Source organism: Physella acuta, unplaced genomic scaffold, assembly GCF_028476545.2.
Source record: "Physella acuta isolate Inbredline_101_S28 unplaced genomic scaffold, ASM2847654v3 ptg000284l, whole genome shotgun sequence".
Lineage (NCBI taxonomy): Eukaryota > Metazoa > Mollusca > Gastropoda > Physidae > Physella > Physella acuta.
In genome coordinates, this window is record NW_026731803.1 from 395,818 (window position 1) to 418,502 (window position 22,685).

Genomic DNA, 22,685 nt, shown 5'->3' on the forward strand with positions numbered 1-22,685 from the left:
TACCAATGTAACTCAATTATTTTTTTTTTACTTAATGCTAATTTTAGAAACGTTAAGAAAAAGAAAAGTTTTAAGCCATGCTTTTAATATTTTTTTTTTAAACTAGAGTTAGAACAGTCTGGTTCTGTGGAAGCGATATCCATATAAACGAACAAGAACGAAGATGAGGATTATAACGAAAATCAGAACTTATAAAATGGTTAACAATTGGAGTAAAATCTCTGAAAGTGTAAATAACGTGTTTTCACTTGAAATTCAAGTTCAAAAGCTCGCAAAAGTTAACAACCAACCAAACACCAACTCTTGTAAAAGTTAACAACCAACCAAACACAAACTCTTGTAAAAGTTAACAACCAACCAAACACAAACTCTTGTAAAAGTTAACAACCAACCAAACACCAACTCTTGTAAAAGTTAACAACCAACCTAACACCAACCCTTGTAAAAGTTAACAACCAACCAAACACAAACTTGTTAAAGTTAACAACCAACGCAGAAAGGCAACAAATTGCCAGAAGACTTTACCATTTTAGTTGACGTGTTGACAGGGGTGGGTAATATTAGTTCTTTCTCCGCGAGTCCATTGCTAAGTTTGAACCTCAGAGCAATAACACTATAAGCTTCAAGACTTCCCACCAAACCATGTTGTAATGGTTTGAACCACACACATCTCCACGAAAAAACTTCTATCACCTTGTGGGAATACAGGCAAATCGAAACGATTTTGTTCATGTTCCATTATGGATCGAAACATTGCTACAAGGGTGGGGGTATGTGTGTGTGGGGGGGGGGGGGGGAAACTAATTTATATATTGTCATACACTGAAGGGCAGCAATTGTCATAAGACAAACCAATTTTTTGAACAGTGGCGAGATCACAATCACAATTACCTTTGCCGATAACTCAACACGGCACTTGAAGAAACGTCTTTAAGGGGCGGAGTCAGTTGGCTTTGTATTCAAATATCAATCATACACAAAGTTAGACCCCCTTTTGAACTCTAACACAATACACCGTAATACGACATCCAATGAGTGTATTCAGGCACACAATAACACTGGACCCACGTCTACTACGTTTGTGTTTACAATGGAAGCACCCAGATACAAATTTCAATTTATTTTATTTTTAAATGGTTGTGGATAAAACACAACTTAGTTTTTATTTAACGAGCAGGGAATTTGTTCTGCTGTTTTTTTTAATTAACTAAATTTCGTGTAATTGGAAATCTCCTTCCACTGCCTTGTGGAGATGATTATTTTAAAAAGGTTAATTGGACGTTTCAATGTCACCAGGACTTAACCGAGGCGTCCGACACACAACGAGACTGGCTTGATCGATAAATCAATAACCAATTAATTGACAATATGAGCACTGCATAAAACTCATTCGGCTAGGTGAGACAATGTTACATATGGGCAGAGTGTGGGCAGAGTGTGGGCACAATATGAGCACTACATAAAACGTATGGGTCTAGGTGACAATATGTTACATATGGGCAGAGTGTGGGCACAATATGAGCACTACATAAAACGTATGGGTCTAGGTGACAATATGTTACATATGGGCAGAGTGTGGGCAGAGTGTGGGCACAATATGATCACTACATAAAACGTATGGGTCTAGGTGACAATATGTTACATATGGGCAGAGTGTGGGCACAATATGAGCACTACATAAAACGTATGGGACTAGGTGACAATATGTTACGTATGGGCAGAGTGTGTGAGCATCTGGAGCGCTCTAGTGAAGGCCTCACATGAAGATAACAAAACGGTAAGTTGTGTTGCAACATGCCGACTCCCTAGAGGACCTGGGGTACTGTGGTATCTGATACACCGGCTTACAGAGAGCCTTACTGGACATTCACTCACACACACAAAACACCTGAAAACGGAAATCAACAACGCCACACAGGTCCATATGTTCCAGCATAGAGAGAAGCTAGTTTCGACAAGAAATGGATATAGAAAACTTTTACAGGATGGTATCGTTAACACAAGAGCTTGTTTTACAGAATGTTAATTAAACAGAGGGACATACAGGTAGTTAACACAAGAGCTTGTTTTACAGAATGTTAATAAAACAGAGGGACATACAGGTATTTAACACAAGAGCTTGTTTTACAGAATGTTAATAAAACAGAGGGACATACAGGTAGTTAACACAAGAGCTTGTTTTACAGAATGTTAATTAAACAGAGGGACATACAGGTAGTTAACACAAGAGCTTGTTTTACAGAATGTTAATAAAACAGAGGGACATACAGGTATTTAACACAAGAGCTTGTTTTACAGAATGTTAATAAAACAGAGGGACATACAGGTAGTTAACACAAGAGCTTGTTTTACAGAATGTTAATTAAACAGAGGGACATACAGGTAGTTAACACAAGAGCTTGTTTTACAGAATGTTAATAAAACAGAGGGACATACAGGTATTTAACACAAGAGCTTGTTTTACAGAATGTTAATAAAACAGAGGGACATACAGGTAGTTAACACAAGAGCTTGTTTTACAGAATGTTAATTAAACAGAGGGACATACAGGTAGTTAACACAAGAGCTTGTTTTACAGAATGTTAATTAAACAGAGGGACATACAGGTAGTTAACACAAGAGCTTGTTTTACAGAATGTTAATTAAACAGAGGGACATACAGGTAGTTAACACAAGAGCTTGTTTTACAGAATGTTAATAAAACAGAGGGACATACAGGTAGTTAACACAAGAGCTTGTTTTACAGAATGTTAATAAAACAGAGGGACATACAGGTATTTAACACAAGAGCTTGTTTTACAGAGTGTTAATAAAACAGAGGGACATACAGGTAGTTAACACAAGAGCTTGTTTTACAGAATGTTAATAAAACAGAGGGACATACAGGTAGTTAACACAAGACCTTGTTTTACAGAATGTTAATAAAACAGAGGGACATACAGGTAGTGGTTATGTGCACAGACACATGAGACTTGTCTGTTAAACGTAATAACTCGTGCTGTACGATGTTTAAAACAAATGTTGCTCCCACTTGTAACACTAAGTTTTTAAATAAGCTCGATCAAATAATCCCCCAAAAATATTTCATGTAAACTGAGTGTGGCTTTAAACATGTCGCAGTGCAAATAAGAAACGAATCACACCGAAGAAGACTACATGAATAATGACACATCTATCCTAGACTTAGTCATACAACCAGGAGAGACGAGGGTATGAAAACTTTATTCAAACATTATAAGACTTCGCCGCCCATTTTTACGAGATGCCATTGAAACGATTTTTATTTGAAAATTTAAATTAACGCTAGCTTGGTTTTTGTTGGTGGTATTTGATAAATTAAATAAACATATTATGCTAAAACTGAAGCAGTATTTTAGGAACCAAATTGACTCGTGGTGTATTTTAGAAGCGACTCAGAGAATGCCGTTATCTTAATTAAAGACGCATATGGAGAAACGTACTGGTAGGTACATGTATAATAAGAACTCTGAAGAGAGTGCGGGGGGGGGGGGGGGTAATGTAAGGTGAAACGGCCGGGGATATTTGTTAAAATGTGTGTCTAATTTAAAGAATGAAAACAGTTCTGATATACAAGTAGCATGTATGGACGCAACAAGCCTGAAACACGCCGATTATCACACACAAACCTTCGCGCTGAGAGAATCAATTGCACACCAGACCTTTCCCAACACAAGAACCAAATCAATAGGCGGCTTACAAGGTTATACTCGACTTATCACGACATGCAAGCAGGTCACGGTGAGCAAAAGGTCCAACTAGAACTACATGGTGAGCATTTGGTCCAACTAGAACTACACGGTGAGCATTTTGTCCAACCAGAACTACATGGTGAGCATTTGGTCTAACTAGAACAACATGGTGAGCATTTGGTCCAACTAGAACTACACGGTGAGCATTTGGTCTAACTAGAACTACATGGTGAGCATTTGGTATAACTAGAACTACACGGTGAGCATTTGGTCCAACTAGAACTACACGGTATTTGGTCTAACTAGAACTACACGGTATTTGGTCTAACTAGAACTACATGGTGAGCATTTGGTCCAACTAGAACTACATGGTATTTGGTCTAACTAGAACTACCTGGTGAGCATTTGGTCTAACTAGAACTACCTGGTGGGCATTTGGTATAACTAGAACTACACGGTATTTGGTCTAACTAGAACTACATGGTGAGCATTTGGTCCAACTAGAACTACATGGTATTTGGTCTAACTAGAACTACATGGTGAGCATTTGGTCCAACTAGAACTACACGGTATTTGGTCTAACTAGAACTACACGATGAGCATTTGGTCTAACTAGAACTACACGGTGAGCATTTGGTCCAACTAGAACTACACGGTGAGCATTTGGTCCAACTAGAACTACACGGTGAGCATTTGGTCCAACTAGAACTACACGGTGAGCATTTGGTCCAACTAGAACTACATGGTATTTGGTCTAACTAGAATTACACGGTATTTGGTCTAACTAGAACTACACGGTATTTGGTCTAACTAGAACTACACGGTGAGCATTTGGTCTAACTAGAACTACATGGTATTTGGTCTAACTAGAACTACACGGTATTTGGTCTAACTAGAACTACACGGTATTTGGTCTAACTAGAACTACACGGTATTTGGTCTAACTAGAACTACATGGTGAGCATTTGGTCTAACTAGAATTACACGGTATTTGGTCTAACTAGAACTACATGGTGAGCATTTGGTCTAACTAGAATTACACGGTATTTGGTCTAACTAGAACTACACGGTATTTGGTCCAACTAGAACTACACGGTATTTGGTCTAACTAGAACCACACGGTATTTGGTCTAACTAGAACTACACGGTGAGGATTTGGTCCAACTAGAACTACACGGTATTTGGTCTAACTAGAACTACATGGTGAGCATTTGGTCTAACTAGAACTACACGGTGAGCTAAATTGGTAGAGCTAGAATACACTGGACTATTACTTTAGGAGTACTGAAATTATAAGGCTGTCCATTATAATTTACATGACACAGGCATAGCAGGTCTGTCATAGCAGATCTGTCTGTATCGTCAGAGGGAATACAACAGGTAAAAATAGACGCGAGACATTTTTAACACCATACCACAACACACAAGATCCCCTCAACAGCCACAATGAACGGTAACTACACCTAATCGATCATACAGCTTTACTCTACTCCTACACCGTTGTGACATTGTGGACACCGTGGGGGAGGGGGGGGGGGATGGTCCGGGGCATATATACTCGTACTTAAGGGGACCAAGCACATCTATGTACTAAGTATGGTGACCCAGCATATCTATGTACTAAGTATGGGGACCCAGCATATCTATGTACTAAGTATGGGGACCCAGCATATCTATGTACTAAGTATGGGGACCCAGCATATCTATGTACTAAGTAAGGTGACCCAGCATATCTATGTACTAAGTAAGGTGACCCAGCATATCTATGTACTAAGTATGGGGACCCAGCACATCTATGTACTAAGTATGGGGGGCCCAGCATATCTATGTACTAAGTATGGGGGACCCAATATATCTACGTACTAAGTATGGGGGACCCAGCATATCTATGTACAAAGTATGGGGACCCAGCATATCTATGTACTAAGTATGGGGGGCCCAGCATATCTATGTACTAAGTATGGGGACCCAACATATCTATGTACAAAGTATGGGGACCCAACATATCTATGTACAAAGTATGGGGACCCAGCATATCTATGTACTAAGTATGGTGACCCAGCATATCTATGTACTAAGTAAGGTGACCCAGCATATCTATGTACTAAGTAAGGTGACCCAGCATATCTATGTACTAAGTATGGGGGACCCAATATATCTACGTACTAAGTATGGGGGACCCAGCATATCTATGTACAAAGTATGGGGACCCATCATATCTATGTACTAAGTATGGGGACCCAGCATATCTATGTACTAAGTATGGGGGGCCCAGCATATCTATGTACTAAGTATGGGGACCCAACATATCTATGTACAAAGTATGGGGACCCAACATATCTATGTACAAAGTATGGGGACCCAGCATATCTATGTACTAAGTATGGGGGGGCCCAGCATATCTATGTACTAAGTATGGGGACCCAACATATCTATGTACTAAGTATGGGGACCCAGCATATCTATGTACTAAGTATGGGGACCCAGCATATCTATGTACTAAGTATGGGGACCCAGCATATCTATGAACTAAGTATGGGGACCCAGCATATCTATGTACAAAGTATGGGGACCCAACATATCTATGTACTAAGTATGGGGACCCAGCATATCTATGTACTAAGTATGGGGACCCAGCATATCTATGTACTAAGTATGGGGACCCAGCATATCTATGAACTAAGTATGGGGACCCAACATATCTATGTACTAAGTATGGGGACCCAGCATATCTATGTACTGAATAACAAGGGCCTGCCCTACACATCTGTATAAAAAATAATTTACATTTTCAAAACTGACAACAGGTAAAACCAACGCAGGGGAATTGGGGGGGGGGGGTGACCGACGGTTAACTTCATGCGTGAATGAATCTGATATCCTGGTCATTTTCTGGGTCCTAAAACGCGTACTTTCCAAGTGTCACGCGCTCATGTTACGTCGTGGTCTAAGTTTAGCCTGGCATTGACAGGCTGGGCCAGAAACAATGGCGTCGTGTGTCGTTACACTTGACTAGATCCACGGCATGTGGTGGTCGCAATCAGAGGACGGCAAATCGTGACTAGCACATCAGCCGCTTGTGCCAGGCTGGTAGACTGCAGTCATAGGCAAGTAGATTGTAATCATGGGCTGGTAGACTGCAGTCATAGGCAAGTAGATTGTAATCATGGGCAAGTAGATTGTAATCATGGGCAAGTAGATTGTAATCATGGGCTGGTAGACTGCAGTCATAGGCAAGTAGATTGTAATCATGGGCAAGTAGATTGTAATCATGGGCAAGTATGGGCAAGCAGATTGTAATCATGGGCAAGTATGGGCAAGCAGATTGTAATCATGGGCTGGTAGATTGTAATCATGGGCAAGTAGATTGTAATCATGGGCAAGTAGATTGTAATCATAGGCAAGTAGATTGTAATCATAGGCAAGTAGATTGTAATCATGGGCAAGTAGATTGTAATCATAGGCAAGTAGATTGTAATCATGGGCAAGTCTATGTACGGGCAAGTAGACTGTTATTACACAGTTAAATAGTTTGTAAGACAAAAAAAAAGGTGGGGGGGGGGGGGTATATGTTAGTTACCGGTTATTAAGCCAAACAATTTAACAACAAGCCAACTTATTGTCAGAACAGACTGCCACAATAGATTGTTACAAATATGAGACTGTCACAATAAACCACAACAAAGTGACACTATCAGTGGCGGTAGTTCACGTTATAAAGTCAGGCCATTATAAGGCCGTCAATTGTGGTGTGACACATTAGAGTGTCACGGATCACCGCCCACTACACGCCTGTGTATTCGCCCAGAAATACACTAATCTATGTGACCCCTTAAACAAACGATAAACTACACAGACGTGCTCAGTTAAATGTCGCGTGTCGTCTGAGTACTAAACAAAACGCGACTTAAATATGTCCTGTCAATACAACACAACCCAACTTACCGTAGTGCAACTCTGTAACCACGAGCCCTAAAAAGACGCTAGCAATACAACAATTAACGGGTGGCTGGTTCTAAATCCTGCCTTGGGCCATGAATGTGGAGATGGAAGTGATGGCTTACAAATGTTAGGGCAAGGGTTGTATTTTAAATCGCACCCTAGGCTCGTAGTAAAGTGATGGTTCTCAAGTGTTTGGGATGTATTGTAATTACAACACTGGCTCGGAGTAAAGCGATGGTTCTCACATATTTGGGATGTGTTGTAATTATCCTACTGGTAAGCAATGGTTGTCAAATGTTTGGGTTGTATTTAAGGTGAACGGAAAAAATGTCACAGGAAAAAAGTCACAAAGGAAAAATTTTAACGGAAAAAAAGTAACACAGTCTTTTAAGAAATATATTTTGATTTAATTGTTGTGAATTGTAAAAGTTTAGGTGGTTTTTTTTTTTTGTAGCATATTTATAAACTTTAAATGCATTATGGTTTATAACAATAATAAGTAAAAATACCATAAGATAATATACACAGTAACCTCAACTTAGTATTTAGTTAAATATGCAGTACAAAAATTAATTGTAAAAGAAATTTCGGCACATAATTGTGTTTTGCGTATGTTTTTTGCCGAAGGCTTTTTCCCTGGTCGGTTTCTCCTCCGTCAGTCTTGAACTGTCTGTCCATAATGTGTGTTTTTTTACGTTTTGCGTCAATGACAATCTTTGTGCCGTGTCGGCTTTGGTGTTTTGATCCCATGCTTTGTTATGTAATGGGCGTGATAAATGTGGGCAGTACAGGTGGTTGAACGATTGTTGCCATGTGCAGAGTGGGGCGTGATAAATGTGGGCAGTACAGGTGGTTGAACGATCGTTGCTATGTGCAGAGGACAGCAAGCCACATTCACTACGCCTATCAGCCATTTCAAGCTGATTCAAAGTTAGTATTAAAACACGATTAAAACCGAGAAGCTTGGAACATTCTATTAGATATTATTATATGTATAACAGAATTAAAATATACATACTTCAGACTAAATATTACTATACGTATATAACCTACGCACCTATAGTACCTAAAATGTTTACATTATATCTGATTAATCTTAAGTTGATTTGCACTTTCTGAATATTTAATACATACAAGAATTATCAAATTCCATTTAAATACACATGTGTGACTTTTTTCTGTATTTTTTACTGGTGTATTTTTTTTCCCTACAATCGTATTTAAATGATACCGTAGGCTTTGGTTGTAGGGGAGGTTGTCTGATGTTCATGCTATAGAAGTTACACACCCAAAACTTTGATTGGAGATAAAGTAAAAAGTAAAGTTTCAAACCTGACGGTCTATAGGGCAAGTGAAGTAGAGTTCACTTGTTTCTGCGACCTCGGCATATGAAGAGATAGTGTAGTCACCGCTTTGCCCAGCCGCCTTTACTTTACTCTAACGTGGGACGGTTTACTGACTTGAACTTGAACTCGGATTCGAAACTCGAGACTTTCGGGTTAGCAGTCTAGCTCTCTACCGCTAGAAAACTAGAACACTAGCAATAATATTCTTAAATAATGGGAGCTATGATTCTGATATGATTGTGTTGTAGATAGTTTAAGAAGTTGTACTACACCCATGACAAAATTTATCGTGTCGTAGTATAGAGCTGTCTCCAGAGGCTTCGGCAGGCAAACACAATGTATGCTACTAGCAACCATGATGTATGCTATTAGCAACCACAATATACGTAACTAGCAACCATAAAGTATGCTTTCTAGCAACCATAATGTACGCAACTAGAAACCATAATGTATGCTACTAGCAACTATAAATCTGACCGACACAAAACGGGGTTTACCCAGCCGCGTTAAACCCCAATACTCCATGTTAAACCATGGTACGCCCAGTTTACCCAGCCGTGTTAAACCATGGTACGCCCAGTTAAACCATGGTACGCCCAGTTTACCCAACAATGGGATATACGTGGGATGAGAACACGGGAGAGATGTTAAAATACAATGTCGCAGCACTCAAACAAAGGTACGCTGCCGTCCATCACAGCCCTTTTCATCTTAACAAAGTTAACTAAAAACTAGAAGGTTAATAATCCATTGTGCTACACATAAATGACCCGAAGGGCATTCTTGTGTTAACTAAGAGTTGACATAATGAGTAGGAAGATTGTAATTGTATCAACATCCAACAATTGTAAATAGCAGAAACATGAGAGGACAAGAATAAAGAAAACCATCACTAGTTCTCTATACCACTTCTACCTCGTATTGCACTAGATAACACAATGATAACCATAGTGCAATATAAAATGGGCCAGATCATTCGAGGAGCAACAAAGAGTGGTTGACTGAAGAAATTACAAGTCTCACTTTAATTAGCTGCGCGGGTTAGACACAAATGGCTTGGTATAATTTTGCTACAATTTCAATTGATTTCAACTGAAAAGGAAGATTATTTTTTTAAAGCCACTAAAAGCTATACAAAAGAAATATAAGTTACCTTTCACCTGGTTTGAGCATAGAATCCCCCCCCCCCCCACACACACACACCAATACACACACAAATAACCCAAAAATCACAATCAGAAGTGCCCCACTTTATTAAATTCCAGCTATGTTTGTTTTCGATACTATCAAATGAGACATTTGTGAACGTCAGAAACTTACATTTTTATCTTCTTAAGATTGTATACATTGTATACATAATATGCTGAACACACACACACACACGCGCGCGCACATACATATATATATATATATATATATATATATATATATATATATATATATATATATATATATATATATATATATATATATATATATATATATATATATATCAACGGGATATATATCATGATTGTAAATGTAATACGACCTGCCCTTTAAATAACTGAACGTATTTTTGTTTCTACTGGTCAGATGGGCGCGGTAGAGCCGTATGGATGTGTCGTGTCAAATTGAAAGTTATTCTATAACGATGTATGGAGCGGGGAGTTGTTTGACAATGTCCTATGTGTGGTCATCACTAAGACCAGCCTCTTCACTAGCCACGTCAATTAAGCATTGAATGACCCCCCTGATGACTTGAGTCCGGAGACCGACCTCGATGCTTTCAGTTCGCATTTTGTCACAGATTCTATCGACTGGCTACCCCCAGCGTCTGCACGTAGGTTGGGGACACATGAATTGATCTCAATAAGACGGTGCCTAATTCACTCAAAATAAAGCAACAACTTCATTGCAAAGGTCGCAACAGAGAATTTCAATCACGACAGGCTACACTGTCACTGGTTGTATCAGGACTCAGATTCATTTCAGTCTTGCCCGGCAGTTAATGAAGTGATATGATTAGCATAAGTTATGTTTACATGTGTATGCTTTCTATTCTATAAATAACATACTAACAATAAGTTTACTTCATATGCCTGTATTAATGTGGTTTGGTAACAAGAGTTGTATTTTATTCTAGCGCTGTTTGATCGGTCTGCTATAGTGGTTCTAGTAACAGTTTGTAGACTCATGAAAATGCTGCTATAGCTTAATCCACCTCTGGATGCGGGAATTCAACATATAAGCGACAAAATTCTTTGATCCCCTGCTTAACTAGATACATAGTGATTATAAGATCCCATGTAAAAGCGCGGATAATCTACCTGATTAAACGATACATAATTAAACTTCATTAAGGCCTGGGTGGGGGTATTGTGAAGTTTAAGTGATTTGTGTAGAGCTCAATGTAGATGTCTCCTGCTGTGATGAAGGCTAAAGCTATTTGTGGAGTAGAGCAGTAGATTAGAGAGTAGTCACATGGACTGTCAGCTGACGGAAGCGATGTGAGTAGAGCAGTAGATGAGAGAGTAGTCACATGCACTGTCAGCTGACGGAAGCGATGTGAGTACAGCGCTCCTTGATGGAGGTGCAGGTAAAGAATCATGAATATTCAAGACATTCGCGTTGGACGGCCACCACAGTTTCCATGGAAATATATCAGCGGAAGGAATCCCTAAGCAAGCAGGAACCAGCTGTTCAACTCTTTCTCTGGTATTTAGACAGTTTGATGATTCTTTCTACATGTGAATAAAAAGGTTGCTCAACATGTTAAGGTTAACCGTGTTTATGAGCTAAAAAGTTGGGAGTAGAAAAACGTAAACTATGTGACATCTGTTTTCATACAGTCTAAGATTGCTGCATGTGTGCAATTAGTCACGTGAGATCCTAGATATTCAAGTGTTGTTAGCTGTGGAAGTATTGAATGCACGCTGGCAGTTTATTGATTGACAACATACGTGCTTACATTTGAGATCAACGGGGATTAGATTTATTGGTAACAGTTTTTATTTTGTAAATAATCTGTTTCTTTATGGTTCACGCCTCCGTTTCTTTTGACGTCTAAAAATGTCTCATTCATGTTAAAACTATTTTTAAACACAGAATTTATACACCATAACATGGTCTTTATCAAAACTTACTACACAAAACTATATCGAGACAAGCCCTACGTCACGAGATGAAGACAATACCTACGTCACGAGATGAAGACAATACCTACGTCACGAGATCATCAAGACAAGCCCTACGTCACGAGATCATCAAGACAATACCTACGTCACGAGATTATCAAGACAAGCCCTGCGTCACGAGATGAAGACAATACCTATGCCACAAGATAATCCCAAGACATCCCTAAATCATCCAACGTCCTGTACGCGGCATACGACGCAAGCACTTACCCCTGCCATATCCAACAGCTGTCCTGCAGCCCACTATTCACCATGAAGCACACAGAGGTGTTTGTTTACATGAGATCTACCGCAGCACCCAGAACGTTCGACCACCTGTCCCCGTGGGATGGGAAGAAATATCTGCGACATTACGCTTCACGCGTTGTTCCCAACGATTTTCCACCAGCTACCGGGGCAGTGATAGCCAATCATACAGGCAACAGTACGTGGATTATCGACATGAGGATTGCACTCAGACAAGCGTGCGCAACATTTTAACTTTGTCTTGTCTCCACACCCCCCTCCCCACCCGGCCGCACGACAATTGACAATACTTAAACGCAGCATAATGTACGGAGGACGACGGTGAATCTACAACTGGATGCTACACTCGCTGATGAACAGTCCCGCAGCAAGGGGACGTAACGTGTATTTCTGTTGAGAGATTTTAGAGACTGTTTCTTGTTAGAAAACTACGGAGCTGTACTTGGGATATTTTATAATATTTGATCAGAGACTTTACCGTGGCTATATTTGTTATTGTTTTCCCAGAAATTATTCCTTAATCCAAGAAAATATAAAACGTGTATTAACAAGGCTTAACATCCACTACAAATAAAAAAAGTGAAAAGAATGTTTAATTTAACAAAAGCCTTAAGTAGGAAAACATTCCGAACTAAATAAGCTCATGTGCTTAGCTAACAATCGTAAAGAGCTCGTGAAATATAGCACCTGGATCAGCTGATCTTGCACACGGGCGCCCTAGCAGTCGTGTCACCCGGAGCGATGAAGAATACAATCGTTTTACAGAGCGTCTTACACTAGGGATACGATGGGCTACTAGATCCTCTATATCACGGGGGTGGCAGCCGGCGATAGAGTAAAAACGTGGCTCACAAGCACGTCTTGCGACCCCCCCCCCCCCTCACACACACACACTTGAGAAATTGCCTAGTGATGTTCTATTTCACCCTTGCGGAGAATACTGAATTAAGTTCCTACAATCTTAGATTTCAGCAACGCGCGACGATCATCTAGTTAAAAATAACGAACAGACACCGAGACAGATAACTAGACAGATATGGTGATCTAATAAGAGCAGACTGCGACTCCGAAGTTTGTAGAAGACGTCAACTAGCAGTTAATTGTAGGGGTGGCGTTGTTTAGTAGTTGTAGAAAACTCGCAGTTAATTGTAGGGGTGGCGTTGTTTAGAGGTTGTAGAAAACTCGCAGTTAATTGTAGGGGTGGCGTTGTTTAGTGGTTGTAGAAAACTCGCAGTTAATTGTAGGGGTGGCGTTGTTTAGTGGTTGTAGAAAACTCGCAGTTAATTGTAGGGGTGGCGTTGTTTAGAGGTTGTAGAAAACTCGCAGTTAATTGTAGGGGTGGCGTTGTTTAGTGGTTGTAGAAAACTCGCAGTTAATTGTAGGGGTGGCGTTGTTTAGAGGTTGTAGAAGACATCAACTCGCAGTTAATTGTAGGGGTGGCGTTGTTTAGAGGTTGTATAAGACTTCAACTCGCAGTTAATTGTAGGGGTGGCGTTGTTTAGAGGTTGTAGAAGACATCAACTCGCAGTTAATTGTAGGGGTGGCGTTGTTTAGAGGTTGTATAAGACTTCAACTCGCAGTTAATTGTAGGGGTGGCGTTGTTTAGAGGTTGTAGAACAACTCGCAGTTAATTGTAGAGTGGCGTTGTTTAGAGGTTGTATAAGACTTCAACTCGCAGTTAATTGTAGGGGTGGCGTTGTTTAGAGGTTGTAGAACAACTCGCAGTTAATTGTAGGGGTGGCGTTGTTTAGAGGTTGTATAAGACTTCAACTAGCAGTTAATTGTAGGGGTGGCGTTGTTTAGAGGTTGTATAAGACGTCAACTCGCAGTTAATTGTAGCGGTGGCGTTGTTTAGTGGTTGTAGAAGACTTCAACTCGCAGTTAATTGTAGGGGTGGCGTTGTTTAGTGGTTGAAGAAGACTTCAACTCGCAGTTAATTGTAGGGGTGGCGTTGTTTAGTGGTTGTAGAAGACTTCAACTCGCAGTTAATTGTAGGGGTGGCGTTGTTTAGTGGTTGTAGAAGACTTCAACTCGCAGTTAATTGTAGGGGTGGCGTTGTTTAGTGGCACCACGATGACTTGTTGGCCCGAAAATTTTACGCGTTCGGTACGAGACCTCCACCCCCGCCCCAACCAAACTGTCCATCAAACCAGGTGAAAGAAAAAGCCTGTCGGAAACCAGAGTATCTAAAGGCTGGCACCGTCCTCCATTAACTAGATAGAAAGTAAAGCTAAATAACCAGGCAATCTTGACAGTTCGACAAGCTCCAAATAACACTTACATTATGTACATGTTTGTAACAACTCATTCAACTTGGTCTTGTTGTCTGTCCCTTAAAGCAGCGCTTGCCTAAATGACCTCAGAATATTAAATTAATAGAGATTCGATGGCTGAAATAGTAAAGTGCTGAGCTAAGCACATTTTGAGATGGTACAGGAAGTTTGAATGTGCCCGTTAAAAGTGAGCGAAATCAATAAAAAAATATTAGGGATGGCATGGTCGGATGGGAGAGTTTATGATTGCTAACTTAGAAGTTCCGAGTTCAGACCACTGGGCAGATGAGGCTCATTAGCTGGGGACACAACCCATCTCGATCAAAATTAAAAAAAAAAACCTGCTGCATTTCAGTTTGTTCTTGGATGGACAAAGGCTCCAGAAGTAAACAAAGTAAAAAGCAGGCTGCAGTCAGAGTCAAGTATATGGCGCATATTATGTTGACACGTATAACATGTTGACACACAATAGTGATTGTGTTAACGAAGAATACTAATAAACAGATGCTGCTGTGTGTACATTTTAGCTAACTAACTAAACAGCGCTAAATCCAACCCCCAATGTAGAGAAAAAACTGTAAGCAGCTAGATAAGCATGGCACAAAATCCAGCAGTTAAAGCAATGGAGAACAACATCAGCAGTCCAACAGTGTGCACACCACTGCTGCCTCCATTTATAATCTGTCATTACCAAAAGTCTGCATCCCACCCCACTCCTATTTATAATCTGTCATTACCAAAAGTCTGCATCCCACCCCACTCCTATTTATAATCTGTCATTACCAAAAGTCTGCATCCCACCCCACTCCTATTTATACATCTGTCACTACCAAAAGTATGCACCCCCAATGTATACATCTATGTCACTACCAAAAGTATGCACTCCTCCATTTATACATCTGTCACTACCAAAAGTATGCACCCCCAATGTATACATCTTTGTAACTACCAAAAGTATGCACTCCTCCATTTATACATCTGTCACCACCAAAAGTATGCACCCCCTCCCCCAATGTATACATCTATGTCACTACCAAAGTATGCACTCCTCCATTTATACATCTGTCACTACCAAAAGTATGCACCCCCAATGTATACATCTATGTCACTACCAAAAGTATGCACTCCTCCATTTATACATCTGTCACTACCAAAAGTATGCACCCCCTCCCCAAATGTATACATCTATGTCACTATCAAAAGTTTTAAAAGGTAACAAGGATAGCTCATCAGCTTTAAATAAAAAATATATATTTATTAAAACCCTATTAAATGTTTCACTAACTGGAGATAATGTCACCAAATTGAAATAGAGCAAGTCAATAAAACAAATGAAAATAATATTTCAAACTTAATCCAACCCAAATTGATAATATTTAAGACATAATCAATACAGTATATCACAGTCTATTTTTTTCTTAATCCCTGACTGATTCAACAAAAACAGATTGCTTATCTAGTTAAGACTCCAGCTGGCAAACATTTAAAAGGTCATCCACTATTGATTTCTGGGGATAACTCACACAAGTAACAAAATGAATACAACAAATGTGAATGAATGGTATCTTCTAATGTTTTCTGATCTTGTCACACATTCAAACTTCTAAGTACTAGGGCCAACATCCATATAAAAATATCTAACGGGATTAGGAAATGTATCTAGATTAATCTAGATTTTGGTGGTATTGTAATAACATTATGAAGATTACATACATAAAATGACTAAAAGCAATGATACTTGACAAAAATTTAAATTCTAAATGTACTATGTGTAATAAGACCCAAAAAGGTGTTAGTAAAATATGGATTCTGCTAAACGTCTACAGAGAAACATTAGTGTTATCAGAAATGTGATTTTTCATTGCCGAAGTTATTTTCATTTAAGCTAAATAAATAATAGGATATTTTGTAATTTTTTAAACTAGTTGCAAAGCCTATCAGATGACAGGGTAACATTTTTGTTTTGTCAGATTTCCAGTTGTCTAGGTCAGCTCCTAGGGTAAAGTATCATGAAAACATGAACAAATACATGAGAACCATTGATTCAAATGTACCAGTGAAAACCTGTTGATCTATCTTAGTGGCTTAGCCAATAATTATATTAGCTGCACTTTGCCAGATAAACAACTCTCTCATGCATGAACTCTCGACCACTACCTCTTAATTTACCACTTACCTACTAGCTTAATAACACAAATTGTTAAAATTATTCCATGTTAGTATTTTTCTGCTTTTCAATTAATAAATTGTTAAAGTAGTAGGTCTATTAATGTAAGACAGCTGTTTTCACCAGTATTAACACTATGTTGCATTCTAAAATTAACCCTTCACATGTAGGCATGAGAGCATTTATTATACTATGCCACAGATATTTTAATCAAACATGACATTTTTTAGGCTACTCTGGTGATAGGCATGGTTCAAATATTAATAATCATGTAAACCTTAATATTGTCACCCCATGTTGTTTGCATAAAATGCTATCCTTGTGCTTTTGTTTTTAAGATAAGTAATTTTTAAAGTAGCCTAGTAATATAAGAAACTAAAAATGCAAATAAATAAGAAAGAACTTGGTAGCTAATCTGGGGGTTATTTCCCTATAAGTTTAATTGATTAATTTAATTAGTTATTATATATTACATATCAGCATAGATACACTATAACTGGGGCAGTTTAAAAATAATGTGAAAACTATAAAGTTCTAAAAATAAAAGCTGTTTTAATTATTATTTAGTTCTGGACATGACAGAAAAAATAAGCCAATTTATTATTATAGGCCTATAGGATTTGCATACTTCATAAATATTATCATAATCATAATAATGACAGATATTTTAACATAAAGTGATTTTTAGGCCTAAATAAAACAAATACAAAAACCATTTAGACAATATTAACACAGCAAACCATAGTAAAAAACGTGGGAAAAAAACAAGCTTGGGTAACTTAAATTTTATGGTTGGCTTGCTGGATAACTAAGTTTTCTGATTTTCAAGATAAAATCCAACATGAAAGTGATATGAGGTTCAAAAATTTTAATTTAGCTTCTAAATCAAGTTGGCCCATACATTTTTTGTTAAGATTCATGGATATACTAAAATATACTTGTAACTTTGCAATGAAATAGTGTAAGTTTAAGTCTTATAAACAACAAAATCATTTGAATTTTGATGATCTAGTTTACACTTACTTAATACTTTAGAGGCCTATAGCCACTATACTGACTATAGGCCTAGATAATACATTTTTTTATGATCAATAGATAACAATGGAATGGAATAAAAAAATTGTAAAAATTACTCATTATAGGGCTTAGGGGTAGGGAATGAAAATAATTAATTCTAGGGCCCTAAATATTAGGCCTAATAGTAATATTATTACTTTGTTAATATTTGTTATTTTTTTTTGAGTGGTTTGAAACTCAGACCACATATAAAATATTTTAAATTAAATTTAGGCCTAATGTAAATTAAGTTAGTAGGCCTAGATCTCTAAAATATTGTGAGTAGTAGTAAGTTAGTGTCTCAGCTAGTTTATCCGTTTATCCTAGCTCTAGATTTTATTGTACATAGGCCCTACATGATGCCAAAACTTTTAAAATTAAGAGTTAGAGGCTAGAGGAGAGTTTAGATATCTACTAGATTTAAGTTCCTGTAGTGTAGTGTAACTATCACTGACTATGACTATGACATGACTGACTGGGTGTGCTGTGACCACTGACTTTCTCAGTTTGAGTTTATTTATTAAATTTTAAATTGAAGAGGTCAATATTCCTAGCTACTGTAGATCTATATATGGCTATTTATTTTATTTATAGTGTTAACAGATATAAAAGATGTAATCTTATCATATGGAAAGAGGTTTTAATAGCAAACAGTTGTGTAATTTACCTTTAATTGCTTTGATATCGATTTCCTTGACTACATATAAAAACATTCGATAAATTTCCTAGATGGTGAAAAAAACGGTCGCTTTAAATGTCGAATACTACTGAAACAAGCCTAGCGCATTTTTTGAAGCAGCATAAGCTAGTCTTTTTGCATAAAGATTTGATTGGAAATGAAAGATGTCCTTTAGAATCTAGTCGTAACGTAAGAGTTACCTGTTTTCACTGGCAAACCAAGTCCAAAATTATGACACTGTCTTTATGTTTATAAGTCTCTATTTAAGAAATTACTCGTATTGGTAATGAAAGATATGCTTTTTTTTTTGGGGGGGGGGGGGGGGGGGGGGAGGGAGGGGGGAGACCGCTGTAGACACATTTTCTAACCTTGTATAGAATCTATATTACTTACTTCAACATCTTACATGATATTTAATTTGTATTTGTTTTTAATGCATTTATTTTAATTTTATTAGTTTGTTACATCTGTTAACAATTTGTCATATCATAGTGTTAGCAACACCAGTAGGCCTACCATCCGAAACTTAATTATATACACATACAAGATTTACATTCGTTGTGTTTACGACATCTTACATAAAATGTAGTGTATTAAACAATCCTTAATCAACCCTAACCCTCTCAATACACATCTACACTACGCTATTCACAAAACTTAGTCCGGGTTTACGATAATAAGTTCAGACGATGTTCTGAAACCAGGCAGACAGCAGCAGAGTGGTGAATCGTGTTTTTATTGCACATATTAAATTGTAAGTTTTCAAAATTGAATAACTAGTTGTTTTATTATTATCTTTGAAAACTAAATGTTAATTAACATTAGCATAACATTAATTCACATTTAATATGCCATAATAATATCTACAATTTAACAGACTATGTAAGCAAATGGTAATAATTTAATTTTTATTTTCAAATTACGCGCCTAGTATGCAATAGTGACTTACACGAAATCTGACTATATTTTACAATTTTAAAAACATTCTTAAAAATCTGTGAGATTGTTTAAACTGTCGAGTAAAAAGACAATGTGGACGAGTTAAGCATATATGTTTTACAGGTGCCCTGTCAAAACGGCCCGGGACAAATGGGCCCCGTCAAAACGGCCCCGTTAATACGACCCCGTCAACTCGACTCCCGACAAACCGACCCCGTCAAAATAGCCCCGTCAAAAGGGCCCCGACTTATTGGCTCCCGTCAAATGGGCTCCCGTCATATTGACTTGCGACATATAGGCTCCCGACAAATGGGCTCCCGATATTTAGGCTCCCGACAAATGGACTCCCGACATATTAACCCCTGACAAATAGGCTCGGGACATATTGGCTCCCGACAAAGCGGCTCCCGACATATTGGCTCCCGACATAAGGGCTCAAGACAAATGGGCTCCCGGCAAATGGGCTCACGACATTTTGGCTACCGACAAATGGGCTCCCGACATATTGGCTCCCGGCAATTGGGCTCCCGACATATTGGCTTTTGACAAAATGACTCCCGACATATTGGCTCCAGAAAAATGAATGATATGACCACTATTGGCATAAAAGTAACCATTGTGTCCTACCTCCAATACCACCATAACCTCTTTTTAATGCCCGAATGAAATTATTTTTTCATGAACCAACATTAATTCACAAACAAATAGAGCCCTTAACAGCTAAATTCCACCAATTCTAAAGTTTTGATAATGTTTAATTTACAACAGAAAAGATCTGTTGCTTAAAAGCGTGCACAGAAGTGTAAATGTATGATATACATGATGTTAACATGATAACAGCATTTTGTTTTGATAACCTACAAGCACAGTGGCGTAGCGAGGTCGGGTGTCACCCGGTGCGGCACTTAATGGTGTCACCTCTCCCCCAGAGGCGTTGCGACCCTTCCCGGGAACAAACTTTCAAGTTTTCGATTTGCACCCCCCCCCCCCCCAAACTTTCGATTTGCACCCCCACCCCCTCAACTTTTTCTCTATATATTTTGCTATTTTTGCCTTTGTGTCACCCTCCTAAATGGTGTCACCCGGTGCGGTCTGCACCCCCCCCCCCCTCGCTACGCCCCTGTACAAGCATATTGCAGTTAGGAAGGTACAGCGTGGACCCTTCTCCCCACACAATGAGTTGGAACAGCCTATAACCGACTCAATTATGGATGTCATAGATAGATGACCCTTAAATTAAAACGGGAACAGGGCATTTCCCCCCTGTCAATTACCCCCCGGATATTTCCCCCCGACATTACCCCCAGAGTAATTACCCCCCTGTCAATTACCCCCCGCCCAGTAGGACATTAACCCCCCCCGGACAGGGTTAGGGTTAGGGTTAGGGCTGGGTTTAGGGTTAGGTTTATGGCTAGGGTTAGGGTTAGGTTTAGGTTTAGGTTTAGGTTTAGGTTTAGGTTTAGGTTTAGGTTTAGGTTTAGGTTTAGGTTTAGGTTTAGGTTTAGGTTTAGGTTTAGGTTAAGTTTAGGTTTAGGTTTAGGTTTAGGTTTAGGTTTAGGTTTAGGTTTAGGGCTAGGGATAGGGATAGGGCTAGGGTTAGGGTTAGGGTTAGGGTTAGGTTTAGGTTTAGGTTTAGGTTTAGGTTTAGGTTTAGGTTTAGGTTTAGGTTTAGGTTTAGGTTTAGGGCTAGGGATAGGGCTATGGTTAGGGTTAGGGTTAGGGTTAGGGCTAGGGATAGGGTTAGGGTTAGGATTAGGATTAGGGTTAGGGTTAGGGTTAGGGCTAGTGTTAGGGTTAGGGTTGTGTCTAGCTTTGATTTTGGTTTTGTGTGAAGTTTTAGGCTAAGGTGGATGCTTATGTTTTGGTCTTTTTCTTAAGGTTTGGATTAAAGTAGTATATAGGTATAAAATTCTAGATAGAGTTAGGGTTTTAACTTGAGAGGGGGGGGAGTAATTCCCCAGGGGGGGGGGAATTGACAGGGGGGTAATTGACAGGGGGTAATTGCTCCGGGGGGTAAATACGGGGGGGGGAATGTCCGGGGGGGGGGGGAAATATCCAGGGGGGTAATGTCCTGTAGCCAATTAAAACATACTATATTTTATAATAGATAAACTAATATAAAAATAAATCCTGCCGAACAAGAGATGCATACGTTGTATTCAGTGGCGGAACTAGAAAAAATGGGCCGACCCGCAAAAATATTTTTATCTATATATCTATATCTACATCTACATCTACATCGACATCGACATCTCTCTCTCTCTCTCTCTCTCTATCTATCTCTCTCTCTCTGTCTCTCTCTCTCTATATATATCTATATCTATATCTATATCTATATCTATATCTATATCTATATCTATATCTATATCTATATCTATATCTATATCTATATCTATATCTATATCTATATCTATATCTATATCTATATCTATATCTATATCTATATCTATATCTATATCTATATCTATATCTATATCTATATCTATATCTATATCTATATCTATATCTATATCTATATCTATATCTATATCTATATCTATATCTATATCTATATCTATATCTATATCTATATCTATATCTATATCTATATCTATATCTATATCTATATCTATATCTATATCTATATCTATATCTATATCTATATCTATATCTATATCTGGCAGGTGTCATATTCAATGAGACCGCTTCACCGGGAGACTTAGTCTCTACAGAAACGGTATTATCAGAGGTCCTTTTGTCTGGAGCCAAATTGACAGGAGCCTTTTTGTCGTGAGCCAAAATGACGCTAGCCTATTTGTCGGGAGTCGTAATGACGGGGGCCGTTTTGTGGAGAAACTAAATGGCGGGAGCCTATTTGTCGGGAGTCGTAATGACGGGGGCCGTTTTGTGGAAAAAACTAAATGACGGGAGCCTATATGTCGGGAGCCAAAATGACGGGAGCCTATTTGTCGGGAGCCTTATTGACTGGAGCCCTTTTGTCGGGAGCCTATATAACGGGAGCCTATTTGTCGGTAGCCTAAATGACGGGAGTCTATTTGTCGGGAGCCTATATGACGGGGTCCATATGTCGCTGGCCCTTTTGACGGGGCCGATTTGACGGGGTCGTTTTGACGGGGTCGTTTTTTTCGGGGTCGTTTTGACGGGGCCGTTT

General features: G+C 38.7%; 1 protein-coding gene across 2 annotated transcripts in view; it reads right to left on the reverse strand.

Moving 5' to 3' along the window:
• Window positions 1-18,659, reverse strand: part of LOC131939602 (beta-1,4-N-acetylgalactosaminyltransferase bre-4) — a 40,381-nt gene extending 21,722 nt beyond the window's left edge. For both annotated transcript variants that reach the window (XM_059298010.1, XM_059298009.1), the window contains exon 1: window positions 18,584-18,659. The gene's annotated coding sequence lies outside the window, so the exon portion shown is untranslated. The remainder of the gene's footprint in view (window positions 1-18,583) is intronic.
• Between the last annotated feature and the right edge of the window lie 4,026 nt (window positions 18,660-22,685).